This window comes from Vanessa cardui, chromosome 17, assembly GCF_905220365.1.
Source record: "Vanessa cardui chromosome 17, ilVanCard2.1, whole genome shotgun sequence".
Lineage (NCBI taxonomy): Eukaryota > Metazoa > Arthropoda > Insecta > Lepidoptera > Nymphalidae > Vanessa > Vanessa cardui.
This window is the reverse complement of record NC_061139.1, coordinates 11721546-11740740: the sequence shown is the minus strand read 5'-3', so window position 1 is coordinate 11740740 and position 19195 is coordinate 11721546. Positions and strand designations below refer to the sequence as shown.

The 19195-nt window shown below is 31.9% G+C and overlaps 1 protein-coding gene across 1 annotated transcript in view; it reads right to left on the bottom strand.

Moving 5' to 3' along the window:
• LOC124536974 (frizzled-10-like) overlaps window positions 1-19195 on the bottom strand; it is a 30336-nt gene that overhangs the window by 10199 nt on the left and 942 nt on the right. The window lies entirely within an intron of this gene.

Below are 19195 nucleotides of genomic sequence, written 5' to 3'. Positions count from 1 at the left end.
CGCCACATAACATTATGTCAGGTGTTATTCCCAGAAGCTAGTCAGATCAAACGTAACTTAGATTGATATAAAAACAAGATTCCATCGGATGTGAGAAGTACTTCTGTTAATTAGAGCGGTCTGAGCTCGGAACATAAACTACGTTTTATAGTTCGGTAACTAACGTTTCGGAACTTTCGTAGTTAATTAGACTGTCATTAGATTCCTTTATAGAAATTAAACTGAAACTAATCCGTATTCTATTTGAAAGCACTCATTTTGAATAACATTTTTAGTTAAAAGAATTCTCTAGAGAAATAGTTGCAAGACAAAATATATTTCACGATTTTAATGACCGTAATAATTTGGCGTACTACTCCGAGGTCCCAAATTCGATTCCCGGTCGAGTCAATTTAGAAAAAGTTCATTAGTTCTCTATGCTATCTCAAGTCTGGGTGTTTGTGGTGTCGACATTATTTCTTATTTTCCATAATACAAGTGCTGTACTACTTACATTTAGATCAGATTGATGTATGTGATGTTGTCCAATATTTGATTTATATATTATTTACTATGTTGAAATACTACGTGATTTCTCTAGTATATATACTAATTGAAGTTCAAAGTTGAATGCGTTGACAACATTATCTTAGAAGAAAGATTCCCATAAAATTCTCTCGAATATTCTCGTTTGTACAAGGCGAATGAAAATACAGAAATTAAATATTATATTATAATATGTTACAAGTTGTCGCTCGCAATTTCGCTTGTTTTAAGGTTTGGAGGAGTTAGATGTAAATTCGACACCAATGCTAACGGCTTCACAGTAAGAAAAAAAGAGTTTGGTGTTAAACACAATATAACTTCTATACATGTAATAAAATCGGAAAGTCTGTTTGTAATATTAATGTAACCGCTTTTTACTAAACGCATATGTATGTATACACGGTACGTATATAAAAAAAAAAATTGTTGGCAATTTTTGTCCGTCTGTCTATTTGTTTTTTCCGGCTTAACTCTGGAACGGTTGAACCGATTTTAACGGGTCACTGGCAGATATCTGATGTTATAAGGAGTAACTTAGGCTATTTTTATTTTAGAATTACATACAAAATTTTCGTTTAATTCAAACGCAGAGAAGTCGCCGACACAGTTATTTTTTTATAAATGTAATTTAATTTCAAAATTATAGGTACGTACGATTAAAAATAAGTATTATCCGGCTTCAGGGAAAGTTTATGACCGGCCAATGTAATCTCTTCAAATCTTCAAGATTCTGATCATTAACATTTTTATTTCATAGTCTGTTATTAGGAATTAAAACGCATTATAGCAGCGGCTGCAATCCTTTCTGAAAGATACGTTTGGGAAATACTGTGCAAAACTAAACTCTATCTCATTGGTATAAGGTTTCATTTAAGAAAACAATCATAATTGCATACAATCCAGTATCAACGTAAGATAATTTGAACTCTATTGCGATAGTAATAAGGCTGATAAGTATGTTAAGATGTATTCAACGGAGATGGTCACAAGGTTCGTCTGATTATGAATTAGTTACGCTCAGCTGAACGCCGTATCGATCCTTTGTTGAGTCCGAGTTGCATGAATATCAAGTTTTTAGGATCGATTTTGTCTTCAAAAACAAGACTCGTGGAGTCATCATGTGATATCACATTTGAGATATATTTGCTGTGTCTATACACTTGTGCGCGAATTCGTAAAGTTGGTATAAACATTTACTCGTGATGCTGAAATTCGTCGGATGAATTGAACGACAAATATTCGTTTAATTTACTAGCTTGTGATAATTTTCAAGCCCAAATCCTTTTGTCTTTGGTACCCACTCATTAGATATTCTACCGCAAATAGTAATACTTAATGTGGTCATTTTTTCGGTTTGAAATTTGTGTAAGTTAATGTTACTCTTTCAGCGAGGACAAACTTTGGAGTACATGCAGGTTTCCTCATGATGTTTTCATCATCGCTGAGCACGAGATGAATTAATCTTTTTGTCTTTGTAGGTGCCACCCACTTGTCCGATATTGTACCACAAACAGCAATATTTAATATGGTCGTTGTCCGGTTTGAAGTTTGAGTGAGTCAGTGTACCAGTGAGGACAAATTTTGGAGCAGATGCAGGTTTCCTTACGATGTTATCAACATCGCTGAGCACGAGATATAAATACAAATTAAGCACATGAAATATCTATAGTGCTTTGGGTTTGATCTGCAATCTTTGGTTAAAAGACACGATTTCTAACCACTGTGCTACTTCGATATTTGCCTTGTAGTTAAAACTATTTGGGATATAATAATAGCTATCCAAAGGTGTTTTAACGTTTCGTGTATATCAACAGCACGTATGTCTGTCCGTGTGCTGACCTCGAGCCCAAACAAACCGAGTTAATATTGCTTTAATGTGTTCATAAAATTTTTAAAAGAGAATTGTTTACGCAATGTGCAATAAATTTCAAGTATTTAACTTAGCACATCGTAAACGTCGCGTTAATTGTGTGCGTTTGTATGTCAATTTTGCATTGGCCTTAGAGATTTTTTTTATTTTTATTATAGTATGTATTTCAAGGCAATTTAATTAATCTGCTTTAAATTGTTTTTTATTATTATTATGCACAGCAAAAAGTTGTGCTGAAAAGATTGAACAGTTGACGAGAAAGAAATTCACGAGAAGTTAGTCATGACTAATTTGTGTTTCTTGTAGTTTCTCTGTATGAATTTTAGTAAGTTGAACTCTTCATCAATATTACGTAAAAATTGGAGTATTTTTTTTATTAGTAAGAATTGAGTAGAGTAGAGTAGAATTGAAATTCAATGATGCGGTTACAAAATCGAGAATCTACCGAGAAGAACCGGCAAGAATCCCAGCATAAGTAATTTTAAATACAATTAAACAAAATATATTAATAATCTTACAGCGCTTTGTATGCCCTAATATTCCTTCATTATTGTCGTAAATTATAGTCAAATTTTGATCTCATTAAATCATAAAAGAGTTTTACGGCAGGAAGTAGCGGAGGCTGCGAGGCGGGATACGGCGCCAGTCATTATCAAGTGATAACGAATTGAGAACAACAAATAAGGATGCGCGTTAGGAATTCCTATTTCTTAATAACGGAGAGAAGTACTTCGTTATGACCTCAATATGTTAACAAAATTCTTTTAAAAGAAGAAAATCACTTGAATTATGATGGTGGATGACCAAATAGGCCATGTAAAGGTTGGCACTATTGGACATAGGTAATGGCGCTGTTAGAAATAAACTTTATTTTCATTGCCAATGTATAACAACTTTGTAAACTAAGGTGTCACTACAGGTACTTGCTAACTCACTTAAAATAAATGCCAAATTCATACATGATTACGGAATATTTTAGATTATAAAAAGACTTTCGGAAGTAACGGGATTCATAAGCTACGGAAAACACGTGGTAACTATCCGGTCACATTGCTTTGAAATGCAAGTCATCTTGGATGAGATCGCCAAAAATGCTCTTAAATTATTATTTTTTGGGGGGCAGAAATGGAAGGGATCGTCAAAACTTTCTAGTTGTCTAGACTCGCTTGAAAAATGGCCCAAGTAATGTAATTTGGTTCCATATTTCAGGCATAAGTAGGTTTTTTTAAACATAATATTCCAATTGGCCGAGAGATCTTCGTGACTTCGAGCACGTATAAATTAGCATCGCACTACACATTTCACATCAGATTGTTTAGGAGTTACGAGCGAGTCGCTTTTCGTTTACCCAGTAATTATCATGATGCTGGAAATTGTCGAGAGTAACACTTCTGTAGGAGAGTACATTTGACAAGTTTAACGGCTTTAAAATTGTTTGAAGAACGAATTTTTGATGTTACACATTTAGTGATCATGAAGTAGGTGTCGCTGGGAGATTTGCTTGCGTTTTGGGTATTCGTCACTTTCAGTACAAAATGCCTTATACCAAATTTCATCAATTGCGGTTATATTGTTAAAGACTCGTCAAGCCGAGATGGCTCAGTAGTTAAAACGCGTGCATCTTAACCGATGATGCTTAATTTGTGTTTGTAGTTCATCTCGTGCTCGCCGGTGGAGGAAAACATCGCGAGGAAACCCATATTTGTAATTTCATAGAAAGTCTGCCAAATGTATATTCCAGCAACCCTCATTGGATCAGTGTGATGGAATGTTACGTATGTTACGAAAGTTCTCCTCAAAGGCAGGGCCTTAGCCTAGCATTAAAGACAGACAGAGATTATTATCACGTTAATAATAATAGAATAGATAATGATGATAATAGTAATTGTCTACGTTACGTTTGCAAATAAGACAAAACATTTATAAGACATGGAACAGTTCCACTGGTGAATGTTTCGTTAATTTATCGTCTGGAATTGCGATTCAACGGTGAAATGCTGTTAGCATTCCTGCCACAATTCCACGCGGTCAAGATGTATTTATAGTTTGATTGGTTCATACCATTCGGTCCGCGATGTAAATATATTTCATTAAACTAAAAATATTTTTTGTGTACTAAAATTTCTCTCATAATTTTATATTGCATAAAAAAAAACTTTATAAACGTCAAAGCAAGTAAGTAATAAGTAGCTATAGCACTCGTGTTATTGGAAATCAGGAAATCGTTACCACAAACACCTAGACCCAAATCAACATAGAAAACTAATGATAATCTACATCGACTCGACCGGGAATCGAACCCGGGACATCGGAGTGTACCCATGAAAACCGGTGTACACCACTCGACCACGGAGATATGCTTTGAACAATCTCCTCAAAAGATAAGGAATTACATATACAGTAGGCTACTGGTGTTATTTGTTATAAAAATTTAGACGCTCGCCGCTCTACATCATGTTAGATATTTTCGTCGCATTTGCAAAATTAGTGCGTCCAAATACCGCAACTCACTCACACAAACATACACAATATACAGACAGACAACTTGTTACAGTTTCATTATGTATAAAAGATATAAAAAACAAAGTAATTACTGATTCGAAATCATTCGATGCAATGCCATTCCGACGCGGAAGTCATCTTTGAAATGTAATAAAAAAGAAAGTACGATTCCGATCTAAAAATAAAACACGATTTCTCTCTCTTTCTGTCATTAGTGATTCGTCATAGGAAAGAGGGAAACAAAGCATCGTGTAACAATAACCGCTATTCATTCAAGGGGGATGTAGTGCAGATAACATCTCGTCCCAACGTCACGTGATGTATTGAGACTGGCTTTCAAATCTTCATTAACTGATATCAATGATAAGGAAATGAAAGTCACAAATACCACGCACACGATGAAAGTACTTAGTGACTAGTATCAAAACTAATCAATACTAATTATAATTGCGAAAGTAACTATCTATTGCTCAAGGCAAAATTATTTAATCGATTTTGATGAAAATTTGATCGAAGCTAGTTTGAACTCCAAGGAAGGATTCCATGTATCATTGAGTCTTGCCGGTTCTCGGCAGAATCTACTTTCCGATCCGGTACCGTCACTTAATATAGTAAATAAATGACGATTCAAAAGTGCTTATAAAATCCTACTTGAAAGTATATTTTGATTTTGGTTTCAGTCCAGAAGAGATAAATTCGCTTTTATAATATTAGTAAAGACAATTAAATTTTTTTAATAGTAGAAAACGTTCAAAAAATTTAGTCAAATCATTACTAAAGAGAATTTTTCCAACGTACGAGTCAAACCTTACTTCTTTTACGAAATAACCACGAGGAAAATATTTATGTATTTATTTCCCGACCCCTCTTTGCATGTGTGCAATTTTCATACAAAGATAATCATATAATGTCAATATAATTAATATCCTATAACCTTAGCAAGAATAGCTAAATACCAATGAAAAAATAATTTAAAATTGGATCATTCGTTATAGTTAGTTAGTTATAGTTTACTCCTCCACACAAACAAAATTAAATGTAAACCTACCATCGCTTAAAAAGTAAACTCTACCGAGAAAAACCAGCAAGACTCAGACCTCTTTTCATCATTTTTAAATATATTAACAATAAATCTTAAATTAAAAGAAAAACTTATAAATAAGGCTATCATTATGCAATAGAAGAGTATATGTGTTAAAAAAGGTTGATTAACATACAGAGGGTATAAATTTAATTTTATTTATAGTTCAAATGTGTATATCAAGAAGAAAAAGAATAACTATTCGTTGTATGGGTTCTTCTCAGTAGAATTTACATTCAATTTTATCCCGTAAACAAGACCGAAGCGTCAATAAGAGCCTATTTGAATAAAGAGTATCACTACATATAATAAAACAAAGTCTCCGACCACATGTGTCTGTATGTATGTTCGCAATAAACTCTGAAACTACTGAACGGATTTTCATGAGGTTTTCACTTGTAGACAGAGGAATACATAAGGAAGGTTTGGGTATATAATTTATTAAGGTTTTTGTATAGATAAGTTGGTATAAAACGAATTGTTAAACATGTCGAACATAAAAAAGGTATAAATAAAAGGTAAAAATATTGAAAAAAGCTTATATGCACCCGTGTGAAGCCGGGACGTTGCGCTAGTTTAAAATATGAAGCATCTATCAAAAAGCAACATAGACATTAAATAAGCGAATTTAAAAAAAATACAAAATAGTGTTCATGATAAAACGTCTCGAAGAAAAAAGTATCTTTGCGTAAAACCGAAACGCATTAATTTCCTTCCAATACCGCACTCACCACCATTTACGGGCTTATTAAATACACATAAAAATTTAAATTCGCTACTCGATCGAACGTAAATTATAATGAAATTTAAATTTACTTCAATTTAAAAGTAAAAATTGAACATCAAGTTGCATCAAGTCACAGTTGGATAAGGACGAAATATAAAAAGTTAATTTATTAACAGACGGATCGACAAAGAGGCCGGCCATTCATGCCTGACCGCTGCGAGCATGTTGACAGCAAAGATATACTTCTTTATAATGTATATTGTTATAACATACATATAATATGTAGGTATGCATTTATATATATAATAAATACATGATGACGTGTATTACATTACTGTAAGTTTTTATTTAGGTTTGTTTTTTGTTTTATAAATAGACTAGCACGACCCGGCTTCGCACGGGTACAATTCGACACTAAATACACTAAGAATCTTTTAGCATTATCAGTATTTAACTACTATATTATCCACGTATTATATACAAAAACCTCCCTCCCGAATCACTATTAAAAAACCGCATCTAAATGCGTTGCGTAATTTGAAAGATCTAAGCATACATAGGGACAAACAGCAATAAGCAACTTTTGTACTATGTAATGATTTTAATGCAGACTTCTCGAGCTATTTTTAGGATAGCACAGTTTGTAACTTTAACCTGTGAACTGTTCCATTTTGAGGCACAAGCACACAAGCCAGGCTGTAATTGCCCAGCACTGGGAAATTTACAAGCCTTTATTATAATTACAATTATTAATTTAACAAACATTACAGTCCTCCGTGGTCGAGTGGGCTGTACACCGGTTTCATGGGTACGCCACTCCAAGGTCCCGGATTCGATTCCCGGCCGAGTCGATGTAGATTACCATTAGTTTTCTATGTTGTCTTGAGTCTGGATATTTTTGGTACCGTCGTTACTTCTGATATTCCATAACACAAGTGCATTAGCTACTTACATTGGGATCAGAGTAATGTATGTGATGTTGTCTCATATTTTACAGTCAAGTATTTTATTTATTTTACTTTTCTTATCTAGAAATTTCTAGATATAAAATTATTTAGTTAAGCCCTGGCCACTTTCCATTCATCTATTTGAACCTGACGTAAATCATGATAGTAATATTAACCAATGAGATTAAATTTATTCCTTTCTCAGAAGCGCATGTAACACGCTTTTGTTACGAAAGAGGTTTTATGGACAGTGGTCTGTAGTCTGGACCACAATGTATCGCATTATCCACGCTGAGCCCACAGCGAGCGTGTCGGATCCGGGAATCGAACTCGGGATAATGTATAATTGGTCAGCATTCCACGAACCGAAAGCCCAAATGTACGTAAGACAGATTCTTAAGGCGAAGCGAAGTTTTTGAATTATCAATTTTTTTAAAAAAACAGCCAGCCTTTTTGTACCGTTAAAAAATTAATAGTTGTTAATTATATTACAATATAACATGTTAAATTATACCAATTCTCTATTCGTCAATTTTAAATAGTATTATAAAAGTATGTGGTCATAAAAATTATAATTTATATATGTTAAAGCACCAAAAAGTTTAATTAGGATTTATTTTTATTTTTAATCATTTAAAATTTTTCAGTGAGAATCGAAAGAGAACTATTACGAACGTCAAAGATTAGACTAATATTTTTGATAACTAACTAACTCCTTTAAATATCATGTCTGATAACGAGATGCCCAACTCCTCGTTATATATTTAATTATTAAGACAGAGAAATAAGTACAAACTTAGTTTTATTTACTTTGGTATATAAACCTTTTTAACGGACGACGAACAAACGTTATACAATACCCTAGCATCTCGTATATTGATCGGTTTTAATATGCGAGTCACGTGACCTCAACGCAACCTATATAACGGAGTCTTGTCATTTGCGAGCGTACTTTTATAATTACTAATAATTATTGACATTTCAGCAATAAACAAACACTTAAATGTTAATTCATAGCGCATTTTCTAGTTATTATTTTTTGTTGTTTTTATAAGTATCACAGAGGGAATAAGTTGAAACAATTATTATTTTTTTCTAGTATTTAATGCCCATTGAATGTAGGAGTAATTATTTAACTAATATTTACAACTTAAACAATTAAGGTATTATTTTTTTAATCACCATTCAGCCAATAAATGACATATGATTATTTCATTGCCATTACAAAAAAAAACTATTAAAAAAATATTTTTTTAATCATTTAACATTTAATTGTAGGAAATTTGAATAAATTACATTAAAAAGTAAATTAACGATTTACAAAACACTTATTACATTATAAAAACCAATTATCATAGTTAGATATTCCGTAAAAAAAAGCATAATATTAAATTTAATTGACTGTGTAGCCTCACCTTAATGGCGGAGTCATTTTTGGTCGATTAGTGAGGGCATTACGTTGGTAGCAATTAGTCAAGATTTTGAGGTTTCATTTAGAATTTATTGCTTTAACGACCGATAGAAAATAGTGGATTACATGTCGTTAACGCTTTCAAAACATTCTGTGATTACGCATGTGTTTTCGTAAAACGTTTTAAATATGAATTTTAACTTAAAAATTTTCGAATGCACAAAATGTCTTACAAAACGTTTAGAGATTGATTGTTTAAAGAAAGGCTACTTTCGTATCTAATTAATAATTGTTTAATTAATTTTTTTGTAAGGTAATAACGATTTTTAGTTTGGAATATGTTCCAAACCTCCTCCTCAAAGAAAGAGGCCTTAACCCATAAGTAAGAAATTTACAGGCTGTAGTTGTTGATTTTTAGTTCGTATTTGTTATTTGAATTTGGAACATTTCTTTTATGTTAACAAACATTTAATCGTGAAAAACTTTCAAAGTTACACGCATCCATATAATATAATCTACAAGTCGATAAAGACTAGATATAAGATATACTTAATAAAATACTTGATTCTCAACAATGCAAAAACGTAATCGCCATACTACATCGCCGGGTCGTTGGACCGCAGATAAAATAAAAACTGCGCGCGCGCATCGGGCGGTATCGCTTTGATCGCGCCGACGCCCCCCCTCCCTCCTACCGAGACTTTATAACATATCATTGCAATTACCGTATAAAGTATTTATACATGTATTCATTAAACGTACATGTTATAAATGGTTTAATCGGTTTGATGTTTATTTTTAAATGACAGGCGACTTTCGATAGCAATAACATTAATAATGTATGCCTTCTCAGAAGAACTATTACGCTTACAAACGAATTTAGCCGAAGTGGCCTAGTGGTCAAAACATACTGTCAATTTTAGGTGATCATTGTGGTTGCAAGAACTGAATTTTGTAAACATTGCCAGGACACCTGCATGTCCAACCCACTTTGGAACAGCGTGGGTATAAGCACCTAGTCCTTAAAAGGAAAGGAGGCTTTCGCACAGTTTATGAGACATTTGCGGCCAGTAACATTACGATACAATTATTAATTAAACACTGAAATATTTCGGAAAATCAACTATTAATAATTTAGTCACGTTCTTTGTAAAAAGTACTTTAATGAATTTATCGTCCGTTACATAACTCGGTTACCTACGTACATAGAAAGGCGATAATAACATCATACAAAAACTTACAGCTGGATGTGCAATTACTGTACAAAAACGGTACACGACACCCCGATATGGCATCAGCTCACACCTATAAATTCATCTGAAAATAGCTTAATATAAATTTGAACACCTTTAATTCATGGCGGAGAACACGCCGGTGTATTTTATGGTTACTGGAACCAGTTTTTAAATAACTTAGCACTTTTTTTAGTAAAAAACCATCGGCTTTGTCCGTCCGCCTACCTGCTGTAATTAGAGGGGCAATTTGTAGCTCTTCTGGGTCCTTTTTGCCGTTTCGTCTGCGCAGGCGCCGCGGGCTAGGCCCGAAATCGTCAGAAATGGATTTGAAATTACACTTTTACGTGCGCGAGAGCAGGAAGCGAGGTTATTGATGATTGTTGCGAGTTACTTTCGTTATAAAATATAAAATAATTTCATTTGTTAATTCAAAATTAATTTTTAATATTTCAGACCGATGGTAGTCTTACTTTTACTTTCTTTTTAGTTTTTTGCTTTTCATTTGTGCAGTAATTGCTTTTATTTTTTTTATTTTACATAGCATATTTATAAAGTTATGTAAATAAGGATTATAATCTTCATAGTATAAATATAAATAATAATACTAAGATTTATATCTGCCCATAGACCACGGCACATATCTAAAAACACTCCCTAAAATGATATTAAAAAAAAATAAATAATATCATACGTTTTTAAAGTATCTATAGCACTTTTTATACATCCTTACAGTATTCGGGTGTTAAAAACATGCCCCCACAAAGGCCCCTTTGTTCCTTATTATCTCATACCTGTCTTAATGATAGGTTCCCAAGACGAAATAACACCTCTAAAAACGTAACAAAGACACCGCCTGCGAGAAATGGGTTATGGAGTTGTGTTTTCGAGTTACATTGTTTTATTGTTGCATATGAAATCTATTGTTCATAACAAATATTATTAATAATAGGAAACGGTGTTGCGTAAACGGCGGACTATTGTTTTGAAGTTTAAAGTAAAAGGATTGAACGTTTATTGCTTCGTGTATAACGGCATTGAAACGAAAAGGGTATTTAGTGAAAATTCATGGATTTTAACGATCGAAAATCTTTACAACAATAACAGCCTGTAAATTCCCACTGCTGTGCTACAGGCCTCCTCTCCCTTTGAGGAGGTTTGGAACATAGTTCACCGCGCTGCTCCAATGCGGGTTGGTGGAATACACATATAGCAGAATTTCTATGAAATTTGTCACATGCAGGTTTCCTTCACTGCTGAGCACGTGATGAATTATAAAGACATATTAAGCACAGGAATCAGCGGTGCTTGCCTAGGTTTGAACCCGCAATCATCGGTTATGATGCACGCGTTCTAACCACTGGGCCATCTCAACTCTCTAACTCTAAAACAAGAACTATAATTTACAATTCGATATTACGTTTTATTATAAAAATGTTTTACGACACAAAAATCCAAAGAGTTATAAGTCCGAGCCTCCCGTTTATCAGATCAATAATGATTAACAATTATCTCATCTAGATTGAATAAAAGCCGAATTCGATGCTTTATCAGATTCCAACGTTATCTATATCACTTTTACCGTTATCATAGTTTCAATTAATAGCGTCGATAACTGATACAGATCATATCACTGTCATTGAAGCACGTAAATTAATCATTTAACGTACGTTACTCTATATTTTTTATCTGTATAAAAAACAAGAATAAGCAAACTCAATTTTTTTTTCATGTTATAGATTGACTAGTATGTCATTCCAGAGACATAACTTCTGAAATACGAGAGTTTATGATGCGTTGTCTATGGTTATTTTTTTTTAATATAGATAAAGTGAGCAATGATGGCGTACCACCAAATTGGTTCGCTTGACACCTGTTTCAAATGTCCAAAATGATGTATATTACGGTAATTATATTTAATATCATTTTATTGTATATTTTTATATGCCTTATTAATCAAACAAACGATAATGTCTAAAATGACAAGCGATTCGATAATCTGTTTATATTATATAGTTTTTACCTTGAACTAAATTTATTTAGTCTTTTATAAGTAAGTTACAGATTTGACGTTTATATAAATGGTAACAAATTTAAATCAAATTACTAAAATTCATACAATGTTTATTCAGATTTACTTTGAACATTAAATTCTTATAAAAAATATATTAATGCAATATACAAGTGTTATAATAATAAGTAATTGTGTCATGTGGAAATAATAACATAAAGGCACATTATACTCAATTAAATAATCGTTACACCAAAACCTATGAAAATGACGTCACGCCTGTAAATATTTGAGTGTAAAGAAAAAGTCATTCGTTCAGTTTCAATCAGCTGTCTGTTATCTTTATTATGACAGATAAAATTAAACAAGAATTGAATGCAACACTCATAAGTACGATGTGATTTGTCAGCGTAAACTTTATACAAATTATTTCCTTAAAAAACGAACTTATTTATATAGGATTGCCAACATGAAAAATTGTAATGAATAGAAATTACCAGCACACAAATGAGCCTGAGTGACTAAGAATTAAAAAATGATTTGTGAATAAATTATTAATTAGTGGTATCTGTAGTCTAATATTACTAATTTAATATAACAAATGGTAATCAACCTCAAAATTGTATTAAATAAAAATGACAATTTTTATTTCGTAATTATATTTTGAATCTGTTAACATTCAATTTTTATTAAAAAAAAATTGCAAAAAATTTATTTAACTTTTTAAAAAAGAAATAAGTGTTATAATTTTTAAATGATTTACAATTTTCACTATGATAAAGATTTAGAGTCAAAAGACGATCGTTTCATTCGCATGGATCACGCTTTCTATGAGCTCACTAATTGAATTAACAGCTAATATATTTTAGCAACGGTTCTTAAGTTCTCTTATTGTATTTATAATCTGTAAAAAAAATCTAGGAGATATATATTTTTACTTCAAGTTCAATGACCTCTCATCATAAGATTATTACTCGTGAATGGACCGGCCCACTACTAGCGTATGATCGGAGATAAAGGTCGATTTTGTACCGACTACGAAGATTTCACGATTTTTTCCTAGCCAGGCTTACAAGCGATATTAAGCCGTAATTACATGAACATAAAAACGCTTATGATGCATATACGTGTATCCTATACGTTAGGGTTGGCACTACAAAAATTATGAAAATAAAAAAATATTTTATATGTTAAAAATATTCACTATTTTTATGTATTAATTGTTAATTGACGGATATTTGTTTTATGAATAAGTTATGACTTATAAAAATAAAATAGATCAATATAATGACTCTGCTATTTTTCAATTAAGTAAACATCTTTTAATACTATTGTTTTAAAATAAATAATATTGTTACTCATCATCCCGTAATTTAGATGAAATCTCTACAATCATGATTATATTTTCGGTTTTCATGAGCGATGACCCTACATGAAGTCGTGTTTAAAAAAATATTGTTACGGCAACAAAACGTGTTGTTCCAGATCTCAACAACGGTAACAAATTGAAACTTCTGCGCAAAAATGAAATTAACTGTTCTTCAAAATTTCAGTAATAAAGAACAAATAAAAGCAGTCCACATTCTGTTCTATCCAATGATGTTGTAGTAAACAGATAGGTATGTTATTAACGCGCAAAAAGTGAAGACTAGAAAACGTCCTAATTAGGACGTTTGCCTTTAGTTGTTTTACGTAGTAATACGTTATAATACATCATAATTACGTAGTAATTTTGCGTAATTATAACATCTAGTTATCCCTTTTACTTATTGTTTTTATCAAGCTATCCTTGATAGACACTTTTTTCTGTTGTTTAGTATGGATATAACATATCTGTTTATTAGAATATCATTGGTTCTATCTCACAAGTGATAAGGACTGTAGAAAACTTTAAGCTTCAATCGCAATCCATACTAATATTATAAATGCCAAAGTAACTCAGTATATCTGTCTGTCTGTCTCGCTTTCACGCCAAAACTACTGGATTGATTGAAATAAAATAATCTAGAGCCTGGAAAAGGACACAGGCTTCTTAGTAATTTCAAAGTAACTACTGAGTTTCTTGCCGGTTCTTCTCGGTAGAATCTACTTTCCCAACCGGTGGTAGCTTCACTTAATTAATGGACGATTCAAATGTGTTTGTAAAAGCCCACTTGAATAAAGTTTATTTTAATATTGATTTTTTTGGAAACAAAGAGGTAAGAGGTTGTATAACAATCGTAAGCACATTTTAAGTTAATTTGTAAATATATTCATACTTCACGCTAGTATTCTAATATATATTAGTTGACCCAAATACGTAAGTGCCATCTACGAAGAATCAAAATTAACACGACTTGCGTTCAAAATACTGTCATATAAAATGTATGGCAATATTTAAATAATATATGTCGACAACAATAAAATAATAGATAAATTTTATAACTTAATGAAACGTATTGAGTGCGTTCTTATCGCTTCAGTTAACGTTATCTATATTTAAACAAACTTATATAGGTCTATAATTTTTTATTCATTCAATTCAGATTACTTATATAAGGTACTAGATGCGTGAGTCCTACCCGGTATAAACATTAACCTTTAAGATAACTAATTAAAATTAGTCTGATACCTCAAACTAAGTCATATTATTTTATTATATACTGAATCTGCTGATAAAACGTATGAAAATAATTTGCATCAAAAATCTTTCAATACTTAAATTCGAGGCAGATTTGTAGTCCTACTAATCCTATCCTACTAATATTATAAATACGAAAGTTTTTGAGGATAGATGTATTTATATTTGTTACTATTTCACAAAATAACTGCTAGACAGATTCGGATTAAATTTTACAGTGATATAGGTTACACATCAGAATAACAAATAGGCTACAGTTTATAAAGATTTTATGTAATCTCGTCATAATTTAACGATAAATATAAAGTACCTGAGCGAAGACGGGGCAGGTCGCTAGTCAAATATAATTTGATAGAAACGATTCGTTGCTGAGTTTACATTTTTAATAGAAATTACGATTAAACATACTATTTTAGTGTCAGTTATTCAGAACATTTCTGTGAACGGTTTCGAATTAATTCATAAGAAAGGGTCGAGTCTTAAGGCTAATTTGATACCCGCCTCGGTTGTAAAATGAGGTTGAAAACAGTCTTTAGGTAATATTTCTTTCTGCTATACCCTGTACCTAAGTATTGTAGTTGTTATAATCAATGTTGCAAATTACTGACTGACATTTTACGATCGAATTTTTAAATATAGTTTCATCGATTTTCTTGTTCATTTTTACAACATAATAAAGACTCTTTGTGAGTTTTTTTTAAATATTTTATCGATACATTTCTTTATAAATACGAAAGTAACTCTATCTGTTATCTAATTCACACCCATGGTACCGAATTTAATGAATTTTTTTATGAACTATAGCTATTTTGTAAACATAATAATTAAAAACATTTCGCGATGACTCACTATTAGGTATTTGCTTTTCGTATATTTGCATATATGTATTATTGAATTAATTAATACGAAACCGGCTTTTGACATAAAATATTTACAAGGTATTGGGTAATTAACGAATATATGAAATATTGTTTTTAATTTGCTCGAATTCGCACGCGTGTGTAAAGTTTTTATAATTATCATTATCATTAACAGATTTAGGAATTTAATTACTAACTAGCATGTTACTTAAGCTGTATAATACCGGCGATATTACTTTGTGCAGACCACCTGTCTCAAACACTCATCAATAATACCGCCAAATAACATTTTAAATTGCTTCTGGTTTGTAGGATGAGCGAGCCAGTGTAATGACAAGAGGCAAATACAGCTAGAATAGTTATGGTGTTTTTCTTTGATATGAATGATACGTAAAATATATTTTTGGAGTTTCATTGTCTATGCTGCTATATTTGTGTGAAAGATAATTTTTAGAAATAATGTTACTTGCGAGATGACGTCTGACAGAGAAGTATGGAAGAGGATGAGAGCGATTTTGAACTCAGATAACTATTAATATTGACGACCTTCATGGTCGAGTAGAGTATACACCCGTTTTCATGGGTACGCCACTCCGAGGTCCCGGATTCCTGGCCAAGTCGATGTAGAAAATTCATTAGTTTTCTATGTTCTGGTTGTTTGTGGTGCCGTCGTCACTTCTGATTTTCCATAACACAAGTGCTTTAGCTAACAAGTGCAATGGGATCAGAGTAATTTATGTGATGTTGTCCAATATTTATTTATTTAACTATTGCACTAGAATCTCTACATTAGAATGTTTGCCTCGTATATCAAATAAATATATAAATAATAAAAAAAATCGATGATTATTTTTTTTTTTGTTTCAAATAAACATTATAACTACGATTATTGAAATAACCGGCCAGTGTTAACTGATGTGGCTTAGCGAAATTGAACAAACCTTAGTATATTATCTTTTATATGCGCATATCAATCGGCGCCTGTGATGCCCGCGTTATCTGGCATTAGCGATACACATCGACACTTAAGTATGATAACGAATATAAATAAAAATAAATGTTTGCCCGCGTACGAGATACCGCCGTCGATATAGTGTATGAAATAACGCTAGTTTATACCGAACACTTGAAATTAGAACGTTAACTATTTCCATCGATCTCTTATTGTTTTTAATCGACAACGAAAGAGGTTTTACTTTGTTTTTTTTTTAATAATTTTATAAGTTTGGCAAATGAGCAACCTGATGGTCATCGCACTTATATATTTACGTTGTATGAAATATTTACCATATATTAAATCGCTAATGCTCCACCATCTTTGGGGGCCTAATTATACTGCCTCACAACAATATTATGTATTAAGTGATGGAATCTATAACCCACCCACCTAGTACCCACCTAAACGGACTGACACAAAACCCTACCACCAAGTAAACACATATCATCTTATAAAAAGTTGAGTGTTACCTTATTGTTTATAGAGTTCAATAAAGCTACAAAGTGCACAAATTAACTTCAGTACTGAACTAGATATATTGGAAGCATGTAGGCATTTTTTTGAAGTCGTATAAGAATGGACATTCATTGCTAACGATCGAGGCTTCAAATCCTCCAAGCACCAGTTTTGACTTAATTTTGCGTAGTTCATCTTAAGCGGATGTGTTTCGTCTTTAAATATTTTTTACGTTTCAGAAATAATCCGAACATAAGCTTGCAAGCTTGAGTTTTAACATGATAATTAAGAAAAAAAAACAAGTCTCAGATATTAATTCTAAAATTCTAAGCCGCGATTTCATTTCAATACCAATTAAAACCCAATAAAACATTTTAAGAATCACCTCCGATCGTAAATTTGAATTTTTAATTGCAAACATCAAATCAGATGAAATACAATTTTAATTCAGCGTTGAAATTAAATCGATACAAAAATTACTATTAAAGAACGTTATTGATTCGACTTTAAAAGCCCTTAATAATGGATCCGTGATCGCCGGCAACCTGTTCGAGGCTGCGATGCGGCGTCTTTGAACTCTGCTATCCAGACTCAATCAAAACGATCGGACGGACGACTAAGTCCGAATAACCCTTTAGGCGAGTGCACATCATCTTATCGATTTAAATTAAGAACAAATTCTTTATTTCTATTTTTAAAAATACTATGAGATCCGTTTATATAATATATGTTACTAGATCACACATACTTTAAATAGTTTTGATTTAATTTATAGTCATAGTTAAATGCTACAAAAATTTGATTGTATATTTTAATCCTAGTGGTTACAGATTAGTTAAATTGTGTGTGTGCACGTATGTGTATGTGTATGTATGATTCTTTGTAGAAATACACATTGTTTTCAAATCCAAATAATTTGTTATTTTTATTTATTTTTTCCAATTTTTAATTTGTTTTTTATTTTTAATTTGACAGTGACGTTGACAAATTAAATAGCATAATGAAATAAATAGTAAAACAAGTTATTTTACGATTTATTTCACACATTTTAAACGTAAATTAGCAAATATCAAATATTTTTATAACCGACAAAACGCTTTAATTTCTAAATTTAAAAAGCATATTTATATATAGCAACACAGAACATCAATATCACCCAAAGGTTGTTTTAGTTGTAACAATACATAATACCCAGAATTACGTCGGTACGTATTCTTGAATTATGTTTATATGACACCATTAGCATGCCAAATTCTCATGGTGTAAACTGACGTCTTGAATTGCTAATATATCGCTAACAAAAAGGAATCTTTGATGTTTCGCTAAATCGCCATACTAGATGTTTACACGAGTAACATGATTACATGAAAAATGTTTATCAACGCTAAAATGCACAGACATTTAATATTTAGTTGGAAGTAAAATGTCAGTCAGCGCGGCCGGCGCTTTGAAGCGGCTTCAATTAAATTTATAATTTATTCAAAATAATAAAACAGTCGTCGCAAAAAAATAACAACATTTAATAACCTAAATTACTTTTAATGAAACCGAGAGAGAAGGAATGTTAATTGGCGTTAATTTTTTAATTAAAATATACAAAAAGTCAAATATGAAGCAAAGATGCAACGCAATCAGCTTAATATTTCCGCTTTTAAATATCGTATCAATTAATTACAAACATTAACATAAAATTCTCGTGTGAATAGACGAGAGCTTATCTCGAAATACCCTGTTGAACATACACAGTAGCGAAATCAAATAGTAACCCCTCAAACCCTGCATTGTAACAGATAATATTAACAAGTCGTTAAATCTATTCATCTGTCACTCGTAACCCTTACCAAGCAATAAGTTGCCTCCCCTACCATGAAACGCGACCCGATTCTTGCATTGAAACTTTTTGGTGGGAGATAAAAATATTTGCACAATTTATTGCGCTTGCGTTGGTATAGATAT